Genomic DNA, 17,837 nt, shown 5'->3' with positions numbered 1-17,837 from the left:
CACCAAAACTGCATTTTTCTGCCACCGAAAATACATTTGTTTTTACAATATACATTTTTAAATGCATTCATTAATATCTATTGTTGGCGTAGTTATCTATGGCAAAGAGAACTATCCTGAATGGTTGCAGAAAATAAAACACACTCTCATATTCAATGAGTTGTGGAAAGGAGTTTGTGTAGGAGAAGGAGATAATGAACCTACAAAGCCCACCTTAGATAAGGAGATCTCCATTTGGAAAAACAAGAATAGCAAGGCCTATGCCTTTATTTCAACATTTGTAAATGAAGAGGTGATTCACCACATTTCACCATTTTCAAATTCTTTTGAAGCCTTAAAGAAGTTGAATGAACTCTATGACTCACACTTTGAACTTGAAATTGTCCAATTGATGATTAAATTATTCAACCTTGAATTGAAAAATGACGACCCTCTTTCTTTAGCATCAAAAGTAAGATCTATTATGCATGATATCAAAACCACTGGTTTTCAAATAGACATTCCTCTCATATATTATGTCAAGGAACTATATCCCACTTATTCAAATTATCTTGAGTCATTGAAATAAAGTGGAAACCTCAACGAGATTACCTTTGACTCCCTTTAGAAGAAGTTTGTTGAGAGAGAGAAGGATTTTGGGAAGAAGACAACTCTTGTGTATTCTGAAGAAGTTGTGTGCCTTGCACATAGAGAGAAGAATCACACTTAAGATTCTTCTAGAGGAAGAGGTGGCCGGAGAGGAAGAGAAAAAAGAAATTTTAGAGGCAGGGAGGGAAGATAGTTTCAAGGAGAAAAGTATGATATGCATTGAATTCGTTGCAATAGATATGGACATGATGCATCCAGATGTAAGTCTCCTTGGGATAGAATTGAGCAGGAAATAAATGAAGTGAAATGTAAAAATCATGACAGAGAAAGGTAAGGCACCCAAATCCACTCACTATGTTGTGGCACATTGTAATATTGGAGTAATTGAAGACTTGTTTAATGCTTCACTTGCTTATTTGAAAAATGATTGGTTTCTTGATTCAGGAGTAATTTGCCACATGATTTTTAGAAGAGATATTTTGAAGAATTTATTGAAAATTTTGATGGAGTATACTTTCTAGACAAATCAAAGCTCAAGCCATCAAGGCTTGCCACCATCAAACTCATACTACTTGGTCTTCTGGACTTTCTTCTGCATGTTGTTTTATATCTCTCGGAGTGTAAGAAAAAATTATTGTCTTTGGTCCATATCCACATGAAAGGATACTCCATTCATATGTTTTATGGCAAGGTTGAGGTTAGAAAAGCATCAGATCACTCACTTGTCATGACGGGGATAGAAGAAGAAAGACTTTTGAAGCTACAAGGTACCTCTGCTCGTGCACAAAACTTTGCATACAGTTCTCATTATTATTAAGGTACATTTCCATCAAGTCTTTTATGGCATGCTAGATTTGGACACTTGAATTATGCCAGTCTTCGTATCTTGAAGAAAAGTGGTGTTACTAGTTTGCCTACAATTCCTAGGAAACTTAAGCAATGTGATGCTTGCATTCTAGGAAAGCATAGAAAACAATATTTTCATGCTTCTCTTTCCCAAGAACATAGAAAAAATGAACTTATTCATTGAGACTTATGTGGCCCAATGCCCATTCCTTCTGCAAATTGAAATAAATATATGATGGCATTTATTGATGACTACACCAAAATGTGTTGGGTTTATTTATTGAAGAAAAAATATGATGATCTTCAAACATTCAAGAACTTTCATGCATGGATTGAAAATGATGCACAATCTCATATTGGCTTTATTCACACTGATAATGGAAAAGAATAAACTTACTATCTTTGCCACTACGGGATCAAACATGAAACAATTGCACCTTATAATCCGCAATAGAATATCTTAAATATGGTACTTTCCATGATGTTTTTTAAGAATGTAAAATTGATGTTTTGGGTTGATGCAGTTCTATGTGTTGTATATGTAAATAATAGGTTTCCATCTATTGTTATTAGAAAGAAGACTCCTTATGAAGTGTGGTATGGCCACATTCCTTCGGTAAAACATCTCACAATCTTTGATTCCACCTGTTATTCCTTGATACCTAAGGAATAAATAAACAAACTTGGTGCAAGGAGTCGTAAGTGTATTTTCTTGGGGTATTCAAATACCTCCAAAGCATACTGTCTCTATGAGGAAGTTAATACGAAGTTTTTTGTATCTAGAGATGTGATCTTTCTTGAATCTTCCAAGGCTGACAATGTTGTTGAGTGACAAATTGATCGCTTAGATAGATTCATACATGCAAAGTAGTTTCAATAATTTGATAATCATATTCCACATCTTGAAGGGGGGATTCCTATACTAGATCAATATGTGGAATCTTCTTCTGAAGCTCTCTCTCACCCACATGAAGCTCTAGCCACTAATGACAATTTGAGCGATGTGATTGACAAAATTGGGAGACTCAATCTTGATTCAGTCCCAACTTAGTTAACTGAGAATCCTAGGCCATATAAGAAAGATCCACCAAAATGGTTGACAAATACACTTGAAAGTGTTCATCCTGATGAGGCTAGAAACACAAGAACAAGAAATTTAACTAGGAAAAATGGAAGTGATGTAGACGATTTTGATTCACCTGTTGTTATGGATGTTTCTTATGATTGCGAATTGAATGTATCTACATATTTTGAACCGAATTACTTCAAAGAAGTCTCTTCTCATGATGAATGGAAAGAAGCGATGCAAAAAGAGTATAATGCCTTGATAAAGAATGGCACTTGGAAGTTGGTTGATCCTCCATTGAACCAAACCAATTGGCTGCAAGTGGGTCCACAAGAAAAAGTATAAATTTGTTGGCTCACTTGATAAGCACAAAGCCAAACTTGTGGAAAAGGGTTTTTTAGAGAAGGAAGGGGTGATTATGAGGAAAATCCCCCCCCCCCCCCCCCCCCCCCCCCTACCCAAAGAGCAAAATGGACTTCCATCTAGACACTCTTTACCTTGACACCTCAGAACGGTTGGAAATTCCATCAAACAGATGTAAACAATGCATTCTTGAATGGAGATCTAAAAGATAATGTTTTTATGTCCCAGGTAGAAGGATTTTTTGAGAAGGGCCAAGAAAAAAAATTATGCAATCCTGTGAAATACTTGTATGGCCTCAGGCAAGCACCGCGAGCCTCGTATGATAAGTTAACAAAGCATCTTCTAAAACTCAACTTCAAACATTATGATCTTGATGATGCAACTTTGTTTGTTAAGAAAGTTGGGAAAATAATTGTATATCTTGTGGTGTATGTAGATGAACTTTTGATGACATGGAATAATGAGAGCTACATTGCATCCATAAAGAAGGAATTGAGGAAAGGTTTTAAAATGACTGACTTGGGCTATGTTTACTACTATCTTGGTATTGAAGTAACTCAAGATCTGAAGTTTATATTCCTCTCTAAAAAAAAGTGCATTGGAGATCTGTTGAATAGGTTTGGCATGGATGACTAAAATCCTTTGACTACTCCAATGGAATAGAATTTAAAGTTCACATCCATTGAAGGAAAAAAATTTGAGGATGCAACAAAGTATATACAACTTGTAGGAAGTCTCAACTACCTAACTATTACCAGACTAGAAATTTCATTTGATGTTGGAATCCTCTCCAAGTTTATGCAAAATCCTTGTGAGGGAGATTGGAATTTTTCAAAAAGAGTTCTAAAGTACTTGAAGGGAACTCAAGACTTTGGACTCAAGTTTACATAGGTGGGTGACTTAAGTTTGATTGGATACTCTGATTCAAACTTCGATGGAGACAAAGAAACTGGGTATCTACTTCGGGTTATGTTATGAGTCTTGGATCAGGAGATGTCTCCTGGAGATCACACAAAAAATCAGTTCCAACAGATTCCATAACTGAGGCAGAATATGTGGCAGCAGTTGAAGCAACAAAGGAAATTGTGTGGCTCAGGAAAATTATGGAAGATTTGCAGGAGAAACAAATGCATTCAACTCCTGCTCATGATTGATAGCACTTTTGTGATAAAGTTGGCCAAGAAACGAAAGTTCCATGATCGAATGAAGCATGTCAATACAAAATACCATTTGATTCGACATGATGTTGAGGCCAAGACAATCCATCTACGTCATTGTTCTAGAAATAAGGAAATTGTAGACATACTCCAAAGACCTTGGAAGAGAAAAGGTCAAAAGATTTAGAATGATGCTTGGACTCACCAACATTGCTTCAGATTAAGAGGGGGAATGTTGACACCTAATCTTTGGGATTAGGGAATTCATGTAAAATAATGTAAATAGAAAATAAGGAGACTAGGAATATGAAGGGACACTGGGAGGTGAAGCCCAAGAGTCTCTCCCTCCATGTATATATCCATGACTTATCTTAATGCAAAATCATAATTCGCATTGTGGAGTTACCTCCTCGCTTGACAAATTGCTAAATATATGAAGGCATACATACTCTACCCCCCTCTGGTTTTGAACCTGTGACCTCTTAGGAGGAAACACATGCTCTTAACTATTAGGCCCACACATTTAAAAATATAATGAATTATTTGATTAAAAACAAATTCAATACCTTGTGTCAATCATAATCCTAGAGAAGATGCAATATTTATATTTACATCTCAATTTCCTATCAAAAATTGGAAATGATAAAAATTGTTAAAAGGATAGTAAAAAATACAAATTTCAAATGAATGTTTACAATAAATAAATATACAAATAAAAACCAAATATAGTTAGAATCACAAATTAGATAATCTATTAAATGTCATATCCCAGGAATATTTGTGGAAATCAAGGCATAATATGCTTGTATATGCTCAATATATCTATCTTTAGAAGTGCTATATTACTCCTCACTATCATGAGCAATGTGACTCCCCTCATGATGTGCCCTCCTAATTGCATTGAACAAATTATCCACGGTGGGTTGATTTGCATATCAACTATAATAATGGGACCTATATGTCATGAAGCATGGTAGGTGTAGAAGGGATTTTCCCAAAAGAGTTATGTGAAGAATGATGAAGTTTTACATGATTATAATTAGAATTATGGTTAATTCTATTTTAGAGCATGATTTTGCAAAGAAAAGTTATAGATTAATTTTTTTAGTTTTTTTGTTTATTTCCAAAAATAATTTACCAAATTTCTTTTATTTCTAAAATATCATTTTTGAAAATTATTCGAAATCCTTTAACATTTTAATATTTTTATAAAAATATCACAAAATATTTGATAATAGAAATCCTATCACATTTAAATATTTTTATAAAAATTTCACACAATATTTAATAATAGATATTTTAAAAATTATTGAAATTCACTAAAATTTCTATCATCTACTTGAAGTTTTTCATGTCCTAACCAATCCATCAAAAATCTAAAATATCAAAATAATTGATATTGATATATTAGTAATATACAATAACATTCAAATTGATGTCCCATCTCCAAAGTAGCAAATGTCTCACATTACCATTTTCACTTCACTTTACTAACTATGATCATGAGGTGGAGAATTTGCATTTATGATTGTAATTTCCTTTCTAGCTTCTAGTTTAGAAGTTTTTTTATTTCCATTCTAAAGGCCCGTCGTCGAAAATATTTTCCTTTCAAATTAATATGTGAATTTATAAAAAAAATTAGTGTCTTTCAAAAATTAAATTTTCATTATAAATATAAATAATTTAAATTTATAATAAATAATTTAAATTTTAATGAGTGTTTTAATATTTTTTTTAATAAAGTAAAAATATTTTTTGGTGTGGAAATATGATTTTAGGATTTTGATTTCAATGTCTACATATTATACGTCCAAGGTCATTAACAATATTGGATGACTATTAAAAAAAACACATTGTTGGTTCATTTATTTATGTTTTTATTGTTTTTTGTGTCTAATTTAACTATATTTAAACTAAGCGAGAGTATCTACAATGCAACCCTTGTTGAAATATAGTAGTTGGTTCATGTCTTTCAAAATTCAATAATTAAACTAAGAGCCATGGAATACTAGCTATGCCACCTTGTTTTATTTTAAAACCTTAACCACATAGTAGTTTAAAAATCAAATTTTGTTTTTTTTTAGCAATGTTTTATAAAATTATATATAAAAAATATAAGTTTTATTGATATTAAAGTTATGACATGTTATTTTATATAGCTTATAATATTTTAGAAAATAAATTTGACAAAGAATATAGATGAGCATTTTCAGAAAAAGTTAAAACCTTATTTTATTATTTACTATTTTAATTTTGTTAAATAAATGTTAATTCATTTTAATTTCAAATATATAAAAAATTAAAATGTAAATTTTAACATTTAATTTCATGTTATGTATTAATTTTTTATATTAAAGGATAGAAAATTATATGATTTTTTTTTCCTTATAACCTAATGTTAGGTTACACCATCTCTCTATTAAAATTATGAACCATCCTAATACAATCAACTATAAATAAAATTCATTATCAACTAATAAAAAACGATCATTTTTAAAATTGAATATAAAGGAAATATAAATTTATTATTATCCTAATATAAGGTATTGGGTAAATACTTTGACTACTCATTAATGGGCTATTTGACTTAAAATTAAATAAAAAAATCTAAAGTGAACATTATAAAAAAATATATTTAAAAAAATATGTTTTTGCTTCCATTTCATTGGGTATGATCTTATTTTCCAATGTTTTTACTAATGCAATGTAGCATTATTATCATAGTTGACATACAAGTATTGACACTAGTGGAAAGTTACATGTTAAGCATTTATTGCATTTAAGAAATATGAATTTTTTTTATTAAAACAACAACGTACTGACTAAACTCCGCATGCTTTAAGTGTTTGTGAATACAGAACATTTAAATGTAACAATGCAATATATCCCTGTAAAAATCTTTACCATTACTAGCCAGGTAACGGGAAGTGAATCCCACAGGGTTTTATGTTGGCTATAGTACGTAGTTTGTTCAATGGAAGTGGCCATTGAAAATAATGATGCTTAACAACCTTTGTCAAATTTTGATACCTACATAGTGACGCAATTGGAGGAATCTATGGCTAATGAATTTTGTATGGGGTCAGGCCTTATTGCCACGCATGGGACCTGTCGGCCAAATCTTTTCCTCTCTATCAGCATGTATATTTGAAATGAATTTCCTTTAATGCAATCCTCAAAGCGGGTGAAGATAAGCATCTAATTTATTTTTTTAATAAATTATTTAATCAACGTTAATCTAATTGTTCTTAAAAGTTTTGTTCAGAATAGTTATTATATTTAAAGTATATAGTTTCAATAATGGATACTGATAAATTTAATTTTAAAATTTAAAATAATATAATTAACAAAATTAAATAAAACATTTTAAAATTATATTTAGAAATTAAAATTAATTTTAAAAATATTTTTAACTTTGGATCTATCAAGTCTGGGAAGGATTAAATAGGCCAATACTATAGGTTATTATAAATGTGAAGCTCAAAAATAAATGGTAACTTTACCTTGTCAAATTTACATTAACTACCAAACAAAATTAATAAAAATAAAAATAATTGACATTTAATAACTAGTATAATATAACAAATAATGCAGTGTTGTTTATTTATGATAAAATGCATTACAAATTTATTGAAATTTTGTTATTAGTTTTTCGAAAAACAAATATTTTCAATTTACATTTATTTGGTGTTCAAACTAGGAAAATATATTTGAATGCCATACCAACGCCTAAATGCATGTAAGTGAAGGTGAAGAAAGAAAATTCAATCAATTTATTGAAGAAGCTCATATAAAGTGGCTTACTTGTGAGCGAGGCAATGGCATTGAAAAAGAAAGTACAAGAGGAAAGAAAAACCTCTCTGTTGAAGGGGACATTAAATAATAATGATGGTGGATAAAGAAGTCATCAAGGACTTGAGAATCAAGATGGGTGACAAGACCATACTTTTTCTTCATAGTCTCTGACCGAATATGAATTTAGTCTCCATTGCTCCATTGTCATTGTGGTTGTGGAGCAATAATTGAGAAGAAACAATAAATCAAATTCAAGGTGTATTCAACAGACTTATGGAAAAATGGTTTTTAAGGTCAATTGAATTGCAAGAGTTTTTGTATTTTTCATATGATTTATTAAAACAACATAAAGTAGGCCATAGTGAGGAAATAGTGCAATAAAAGGCCCTCTCTCTATGGTGCCGACAATAAAAGGAGGAAAATATAGTCTCCTTATGGGGTGGGGTGTGGAGGGAAATTAGATATGAGGAGGTATTGACCCAACTCATCGAAGTTGTTGAGTGAGTTGGAATAGTTTTGAAACAAATTTATTGGAAATTAGTTCATGGTATGAAAAATATTGTGGCTCAACAGGTCATTTGTGACTTATTCGTCTTTATGTCTCGGTCAATAAGGATATTTAATTTGAACCCTTAACCAAAAAAGCTTCACTTTTAGGCATAAATTGATGTGAGGATATCCCAAGGGGGATACTTTTGGCTTGATAAAAGTGACAAAATTAATAAGTATAATAAGAATATTCCTTTGGATAGGAGAAATCACAACCATAGGTGGGTTAACACAATATTTCCTTTGGAAGCTTGATTTTTTGCAACAAATTAGGCTTCCAAACAATGTTAATGACATAAAAAAATAAACTACATTCTCACCTAAAAAAAATAGTGTTATTTCCTTGTATGTTTAAGTGTTTACCTCTCTCCCCTTATTTACAATACTAATAAAAAATGAGAAGAAACTTGTTCTATCCAAGAAAAAATCAATTGGTTTGTTCTAAATGATGTTTCTATTGATAAAATTGTTGATGATAGAAGTCATGACATATGTATTGAAAACGATAATGCTAGTGAAGTCCAAAAATGAATATATAGCAATAAATATGGCCTTCTATCATGTCACCAACATTATCCTTTTCAATTGATAGAAGACATGACACAAAAATGATAAGTCATTTGGTTATCTAATGCTAATGTATTCCTTTCCTTGAGCTTGAACAATGTCAACTAATTGTAAGCTTGATCCAAGCAACTTAAACGTTAACAATCTAAATACATTCTTCACAAACCTTGTTTGGAAAGTTATTGGAACCATAACCATAACCCATCTTGATATGAAAGAAATTTGAGCTATAAAGAAATAGGATGGATAACTCCACCACCACCCCGTGTACCCTCTTCTTGTGAGGCCCCATAAAAAAAAATTCCCAGAGCTTAGATATGACAGGGTCTTCCAAGATGATGCATGGAATGTTTGAGGAAAATAACCTAACATATGTAAACCTTCTACTGCAAATTTGTATGGAGAAGAATTTTTTCCTTGAAATATGGTGTTGTTACAAGCCAACCAAAATACCCAGCAAAGGATTAAAGGAAGGTATTTATAATGAAGAGTTTCAGTTGAGAAGAACCACTCTCTCCAAAAAGTTTGACATTTTCAACATTCCATAAACAGTGATGATTCAAAGCTTTTCTACAAACATCCCATAGAAGAGAAGAAAAGTGATAACTGGTAAATAAGTTATTAATGGTTTCATCATTAATTTCACACAAAGCACACTATCCTAAACCAATTTTCTTCTTCTTTACCTTCATTTCCCAAGTCGATACCTTTTGTTCCAAAATGCACCACATAAACACGCTGGCCTTTGAAGGGAATCTAGCTTTCCATAACACTTTCGACCACCATTTTTGTGGAATGTCCTGACCTTCCCTAATAAGTTGTATATAACCAATTTTTGGAGAGTAATATCCAAAGCAGGGAAAAATCCACACCAATTCATCCCTTCTATCAATAAGTCGTATTCATGAGAGAGAGGGGCTCTAGAAATATATTCAAAACTTAATGAAAATCCATAGGTAAACCAAGAACCCTAGCTAAGAGCCACCCTTGTTTTCATAAAGAAGATATAGTCAAGTTTGCAATTTAAAGTAGTATAATTTAGCCCTTTGTCTTGTAGATGCTCAATCAAAGGATGAGCAATAATATTTTGTACACCACACCTCGACCATGAGTCTACACCAATTTGAAGCATTTTCCCATCCTCAATTTTCCAGGAAAACCTAGAATTGATAATATCAAGGGTATTTAGGACATCCCAACATATTAAGGAAATATTTGTTCGATATTTAATAGGACTTTTGATCCATTATTTCATCAAAAGAGGGGAAATGTATCTATTCTAAAGTATCTCTATCCAAACATTGTTTGTAGAGATGAGTCTCCAACCATCTTTTGTTGCTAACTCTTTTCCAAATAAGAATATATTTTTTAAACCCCATCCTCCAAGCATCTTTGGAATAACAAGTTTTTTCCATTTTACCCTTGGAAGAACAAAATTATCTTTAGTTCCTTGCCATGGGAATTTAAACAAATTATGTGGCCTTTTCCAAGTCTGCCTTTGGGGATTCAAACCAAAGACAACTAGTAAACATGAATTTCCTCCAGCATAGTCTTTACAATAACCAAGTGACCAACTCGAGAGAGCTAACAATGATATAAATATTAAGCATTTTATCCATATTTTTAATTAACCATATGCAATATGCCTTCCCATAGTTATTTTCCTTTAGATGAAAACTAAGGTATCTAAGACCTTCATCAAACAATTGAATATCAAACTAAAAGTGATCTCTCAAAATATGATCTCTTCTTCAAAGAGATTTTGTACAGAGAGATTGGATTTCTGAGTGTTAATAAACATACCCATTTCCATGGAGAAAGAGATGAGATGTATGAAAGTTTATTAAGTCACAAGCATCTCCATTGTATAAAATGAGTATACCATCTGCAAAAAGTAAATGAGTGATGGCCAGATGTGGAGAGAGAAATATATTTCTATTAGAAAATCAAAAATATCTTCCTATGTTGATAATTACTTATGATATTCTTGTATTCTTATTAACTTCCTTTTTTCTTCTTTATCTTCTTTTCATCAAGAAATCATCAAATCAAAATAATGAATATCATTGACACCTGAAGTAGGAACTCAGCCAGGGCTAAAACCCCTATGAAGGGGAAACCCCAATCAAACTCTTCTACTAGTAGATTCAAATCAAATTAAGACAAACCAAGACCTTTGACTAGACTAAAATACCTTCCTAATTCCATCAAGTCAGCCTTCTAAGACGATTATGAAAGTTTCACTAGTCTTTTCTTGTCAACCAAATTCAACCAAGCTACACCACAGACATTCAACCCTACTACAGATCTGAAATGTTTTGCTTGTAGCAACTTCAGAATTTCACACGTGTGAGTCAAAAGAAAGAGAATTATGAATTATTCTTGCTTTACAAGTGTCTCCATATTATTTTCTAGGGTTTTCTTCTTCTCGTTGTAAATTTCTCTCTTCGTTTTCTCCTATAGCTATTGCAGATCAAACTTCTTGTCATATGCTTAAAATGAGGTTGAGTTGTTGTTGTTGTCTTTATATAGTGTATTTTTGCTCCCAAATAGGCCGACTTGGTGGAGGAGGCCTAAATGACTTAATTTACATAAAAATAAATTTCTTTCTTGATAGATAAGGCCCAAGAAGGGTCTATTACATTATGAAAAAGACTAGGACTGAAGACATAAACCCTAGAAGCCCACAACATAGGCTTTGACCTACAAATAAACTAATAAAGTATGAAACCCATGCTAATAAATAGTTTTTATTTTATAAATAATTTTTTCTTTTCTTTTTTTTGAAAAATGCATTTCATTATGACTCATACAATTATGACGATCGACACTAGTTACATTCTTCAACACTCCCTCTTAAATAGGGAGGTATTAATAATTATATATATGCATAGGTACATAAAAGATCTCAAAATGATGTGCTCTATGAAGAGTAATAACACACACAATGCCACAGAATAAATACTTGACCAAGGTATCTAATCAGGCGGGTCTAAGTTGTGTTCCAAGTTTTAGCCACTCTAGGTACCATCAAGATTTAACTCTAACACCAACCCAGGGATCTAGGTGTGTATCCAAGTTCAAAGCTCCAAGACCAACACCACCCTCCCTACTTTGGGATATGGACATCATCACAGGTCGAATAGATGTCCTCCCAAGTGTCTTATTGCCTCAAGAAGCTTCAACTTTCCCTATAAGATAAACCAGATATGTCCATCATTTCCAACATTCTTGAGAATGTTCAATCTTTTATGGACATATTACCCTATATAATCACAATCCCAATTAGCAATAAAATTTCAAATATATATATAAGTTAATATAAACCTTTCAAATCTTCAAATATATTAATGTTGCTTAGGTAATAATCATATCAAACACCTAGAGAAATAGACATTAGTAATTGCAACAATTCTAGTGTAAATTGACCTCTAAATTCACTACATATATAGTGATGACACTCTTGAAATAGAAAGACTTTCCATGGGTTGATAATGAATGTAGGAACGACAAAGGTGAATATGGTTCAGGACTCGGACTGCTCTGCGCGCTTCCCTCTGGCCATGGCAGCTTCCTGACCATCCCGCTGCCCCGCGCCTTGCAGCCTCGCTGCGAGGCTCTGCGCTCTCTGCTGTCGGGCCTCCTGCCCCCCGTGCTCGCTCTCCCCTTTTTCCCTTCTCCCCGTGCCTTCTGCCCTTCTCTTACCCCCCCTGCCTCTCCTGATCCCGCCCTCGTCCCGCTTCGCTTCTGCGCCTAGCAGCGCAGCTGCTAGGTCGCTCTGGCCCTTTAAAGATCCCCGAACATGGCGGCCTCAGGCCCATCAGGACTGGATCCGGATGAACTAATGAAATCCTTCGCTTCCCTTACCCAGGAGAACTCTTCGGAAAGGATCAGGCCCGTTACTTCTCGCTTCGTCAAAAAAATGGATGAGATCCCAGAAATCCCGCTCCCCCCTGCCCTTCCTAGGAGAGCGGCGGTGGCTCTAGCCGATAGAGGCTTAGTCGGGCAGTTCACGGGTTGATGGCCCTCCCCTCGCACCGTTCAGCGATGGGTGGAAAGAAACTGGAACTCAATCGTTCAAGGCAAGATTGCGATTCGCTTCTGTGGAAGAGGGTTCTTCACTTTCCTCTTCGAAACAGTGGAAGATCGAAACCTAATCTTCAGGAATGGTCCATACTTTATGGACACAAGAGGCCTCTACCTGAACAGGTGGACCCCTGACTTCGACCCGGAGATGGACGTCCCCAACGCTGTTCCCGTTTGGGTCCGGCTCCCGCACCTGCCCCTTCATTGTTGGGGAGATGAGTCAGTGAAAGCAATTGGAAATGGAATAGGGAAGTATATTGACAGATCGGAGCCTAAGGAGAACATGCACGCATGTGCAAGAATTTGTGTAGAAGTGGATCTAGGAAAGGGACTACCAGAAGCCATCAAGATCAGAGTCGACCAATGGACGCACCTTCAGCAAGTTGATTACGAACAACTTCCCTTCAAGTGCAAGGTATGTCATGAGTATGGACATTTCGCCAATAGATGTAGTAAAGCAAATGCAAATGTTTCTGAATCTAACCCTGAAGCAGCAGAGGAAGTCTGGGAAACTGTCAAAAAGAAGAGGCCCAACCCCCCACACGGAAACAACAAAAACCCTATAGTCTCCCCCCTCCCCCCTTCTCAATCAGGCCCGATTCCTTCATCCTCCAACCAATTCGAAACCCTATCCGAGGTTGATCCTCCTTCCCCCCCCCCCATCCCCGAGAGCCCCCCCTGTTATCCCCGCCTCCCCCCCGCCTACCTCCCCCTCGCCTACCTCCTCTCCCCACACAGTAGAGAGAATATTAACCAGGAACAAGTCCAAGGAAAGCAACACATCTGTAGAACCCCCAAGAAAAGTCGGAAGGAAATCAAATAAGGAGATAAGGGATGAGACTGCAGCAAAAGAAATGACCACAGGGATTCAAAAACCAATGGACACCTATCTGGACAAGACGAAAGGAAATGGAGAGAAAGGGAAAGAGAAAGGAGGTTCCCACACCAAGACAAATAAGTGATGAATCTGGTCTCTTGGAACTGTAGGGGGATGGGCTCCTCCCTCAAGGTTAATGCAGTCCGCGATCTTCTTAAATCAGAACACCCAGACATCCTCCTCCTCCAGGAGACCAAAATCAATGAGCAGGATTTCAAGAACTTCCTAAAGAATAGCAGAACCTATGGAGGAATTGCAGTAACCGCATCTGGCGCCTCAGGTGGTATAGGGACCATCTGGGACAAACAAAAATGGAACCTTTTAAATCAAAGGCAAAGCAGCTGGTGGATCCGTTCAGATATCCAAAATACAGCAAGGACAGAAGACTACACTATCTATAATGTCTACGCCCCTCCTCACTTCTGGGACAAGGATGCTTGCTGGAAGTCAATTGCGGTAGACCTCCAGGAGACGCAAGGCCGAAGCATTTTCCTAGGGGGGGACCTGAACCTAATAAGAAATGCTGAAGAAAAGATGGGGGGAAACTTCTTGGCAGATTCCTCAAGGGAAGCCCTTGAAGAAATCATTCTAAATCACAATCTAGTGGACTTCCCTCCTCAGAATGGGCGCTTTACCTGGTCCAACAAGAGAGCAGGTCGAAACAACATCAAGGAAAGATTGGATCGTATCTTGGTCCAAGATAGAATAGTGGCCAAATTTGCATGCATCAAAAGCCTCATCATCCAAGGATACTTCTCAGACCATAAGCCTGTAGCACTAAAATTGGACAAAGGAGCAAACTTGGGCCCGCTTCCATTCAGATACAACAGAGCTTGGGATAACCAGGAAGATTTCCGAGCTCTGATAAAAGAGCAGTGGTCAACAGAGATCAGAGGATCCCCGCACTACGTCTGGGAATCCAAAATAAAGATCCTGCGTTGGGCCATAAAACAATGGGCCAAAACCAAGGCAATAGAAGAGAATAGAATTAAATCAGCACTCCAAGATAAGCTCATACAGTGGGACCAAGAGAAAGATAGCAGACAAGACACGGAAGAGGAGCAGATCAAAGAGATGGAACTCCAAAAGGAACTGTATAAGCTGAACAGAAAAGAGGAAGAGGAACAAAGGCAAAAGTCAAGGTGTCTATGGCTCAAGTCGGGAGATAGGAACACCTCCTTTTTTCATAACAATCTGAAAATGAGGAGAGCTGGTAACAATATCGACAAAATAACAGTGGATGGCGTTGAATTAAAAGAGCAAAAGGAAATTATGGAGGTTGCGTCCTCTCATTTCCAAGATCTCCTCACCGCGGACCAGCAAGGCAGTGATGGCATGGAAATCCTTGACACGATGGAATGCAAAATCTCTGATGATCAAAACTCTGAGCTTGACAAAGAGATTACTGTAGAAGAGATAGAGCAAACAATCTGCAACATGGCCTCAGACAAGGCCCCGGGACCTGATGATTTTACTGTGGACTTCTACAAGACACATTGGGACATCATCAAAAAGGATTATATCAGAGCAGTAAGAAACTTCTTCCAAAAAGGCAAGATGGGCGGTGGAATGAAATCCTCCTTCCTAGCTCTAATCCCCAAAGAACCCAACCCTCTCTCCTTTAACCGTTTTCGCCCTATCTCCCTCTGTAATGTCTCCTACAAAATCATAACTAAGATCCTTGCCAACAGGCTCAAATCTATTCTCCCTTCTCTCATCTCTGAGAATCAAGGGGGTTTTGTCCCGAGGAGGCAAATTGCCGACAATGTAATTCTCATTCAAGAGGCTATTCAAAGCAGTATCACCAGGAAAGAAAAGGGTATGATAATGAAGTTGGACATGGCCAATGCCTTCGATCGAGTAAACCACTCCTTTCTTCAGGCCGTCCTTAAAAAGATGGGCATATCCGAGCTCTTTATAAGCAGGGTGCGGGAGTGCATATCGGGCAATTGGACTGCCCCCCTCATCAATGGAAGACCCAACAAAGCTTTCAAAAGCTCAAGGGGCCTGAGACAAGGGTGCCCGCTCTCTCCTTTTCTTTACATTCTCATGGCGGAAGCTCTAAGCTCGAAGCTGAAAAATTTGAGGAGGAAAAAAGAAATAACAGGGATTGAAATTGTCAGAGGGTCTAAAGGAATTAACCATTCTCTGTTTGCGGATGATACCCTCCTCATAGGAGGTGCCTCTTGCATAATGGCGAGGAGATTCAAAAAAGTCTTGGATCTCTTCCTTCTTGCCTCTGGTGGCAAACTCAACAATAATAAATGCATGTTATACGCCTGGAACGTCTCAAATCATATCATACAGCGCATATCCCTCATCATGGAAATTCCAGCTCAGTTAAATTGGTCCCATTTCATGTATCTGGGGCTCCCCCTGGCAAAAGAGACAATCAAATCAGGGATCTGGATCAAGATCATCGAAAAACTCAGAGGCAAATTGCAAAGTTGGGGAGTGCACTGGTTAAACTTAGCAGGTAGATCGATACTAATCAAGTCCATCCTCGCCTCTCTCCCCATCTATCAGTTCGCTATTGCTCTAGCTCCGGCAAGCATCCATAAACACATGGAGTTAATAATCCGAAGCTTCCTGTGGCAAGGAGGCAAGCAGAATACTAAGAAGTTCAGTTTGGTCAAGTGGGATAAAGTGATCCTTCCAATGGAAAAAGGAGGGCTAGGAATAAAGGTTCCTAGGCTAGCAAATCTAGCATTGGGCTTCAAACTTATCTGGCGGATTCTAAAAGAAAAAGAAGCATGGTGGACTACCATAATAAAGAAGATATACCTGAACGGTCCAAACAGCAACATCCTATCAGAAAACATTATAGAGAGACAAGGCACTCCAACCTGGAATCTTATCAAGAAATCGCTACCCCTTTGCAAACCCTTCATCTCTAGAGCTCCTGGGAATGGCAGTGAGATAAGTATCTGGAAAGACAGAATTATGGGGTCAAAGGCCAGAGACTCACTTCGACATCTGTATCCCCTCCAACGGTGGATGGCTGAATCGAATTATAATTCTCTCTCCGACATCTCTTTATGGGATCACGACTGTTGGGCTGGTTGGACCCTTCCCAATCTCCCCATGGATTTAGCCAAGCTTTGGGACGAGCTCAAAAGCTCCCTCAGTGGCTCAGCCCCCACCAACAGAGGGAAAGAAGACAAGTTCGTTTGGGACCCTAATGGAGGCAATTACTCAGTCAAAGAAGGTTACAAAGCCCTCCAGGACATCTCAGTGGTAAACAATTGGCCCCTGTACAAAGCTGCTTGGTGCCCTGAATGCCTCCCCAAGGTCAAATTATTCAATTGGACTCTCCTCCATGGCAAAATCCTAACTGCTGAGAACCTCAGAAAGCGAGGTATCCAGGGGCCCTCTATGTGTTGCTTATGTAGGCTAGCAGAAGAAACCATCACTCATCTCTTCGTTGAGTGCCCGATTTCTAAAGCTTGTTGGCATCTCCTCTCTGGTACAATTTCTTCAGAAGCCATTCCCCCTCAGATTTCGACCCTCCATAAAAACTGGGACAAAAGACTCCATCAACCCAAAAAAGGCAATCCCATAGTGCACAGGATTTGGAACAGCATCCCTGCTAATCTGAGTTGGCAAATCTGGATTGCACGAAATAAGTGCATTTTCAATAATGAAAAGCCTACCATTACAGGCATAGTGGCTAAATCAATTGCCCTCATTGCTGAGTCTTTCGAAGCAATAGGGGTTTCTCAGAAAGACATGGAGGTCGAGGATGAGAGGTTCAAGGAATGGCTGGGAAAATTCAACCTTAAACCAAGCCCATGCGCTTGTATCAGAGAAATGAAGGGCAGCCAGAATTGGAAGCTTCGTGGCACAGAGGAGGAAATTAGTAATTGGTTAAGAAACCAAAAAAGGCCTATCCTGTATTTCGATGGGGCCTCAAAAAAGAACCCGGGTCAAGCTGGGGCTGGTG

This window comes from Pinus tabuliformis, chromosome 2_2 (genome assembly GCF_031772625.1).
Source record: "Pinus tabuliformis cultivar Carrire ecotype Pingquan chromosome 2_2, CPIR1, whole genome shotgun sequence".
Classification (NCBI taxonomy): Eukaryota; Viridiplantae; Streptophyta; class Pinopsida; order Pinales; family Pinaceae; genus Pinus; species Pinus tabuliformis.
This window is presented reverse-complemented; position numbering follows the sequence as displayed.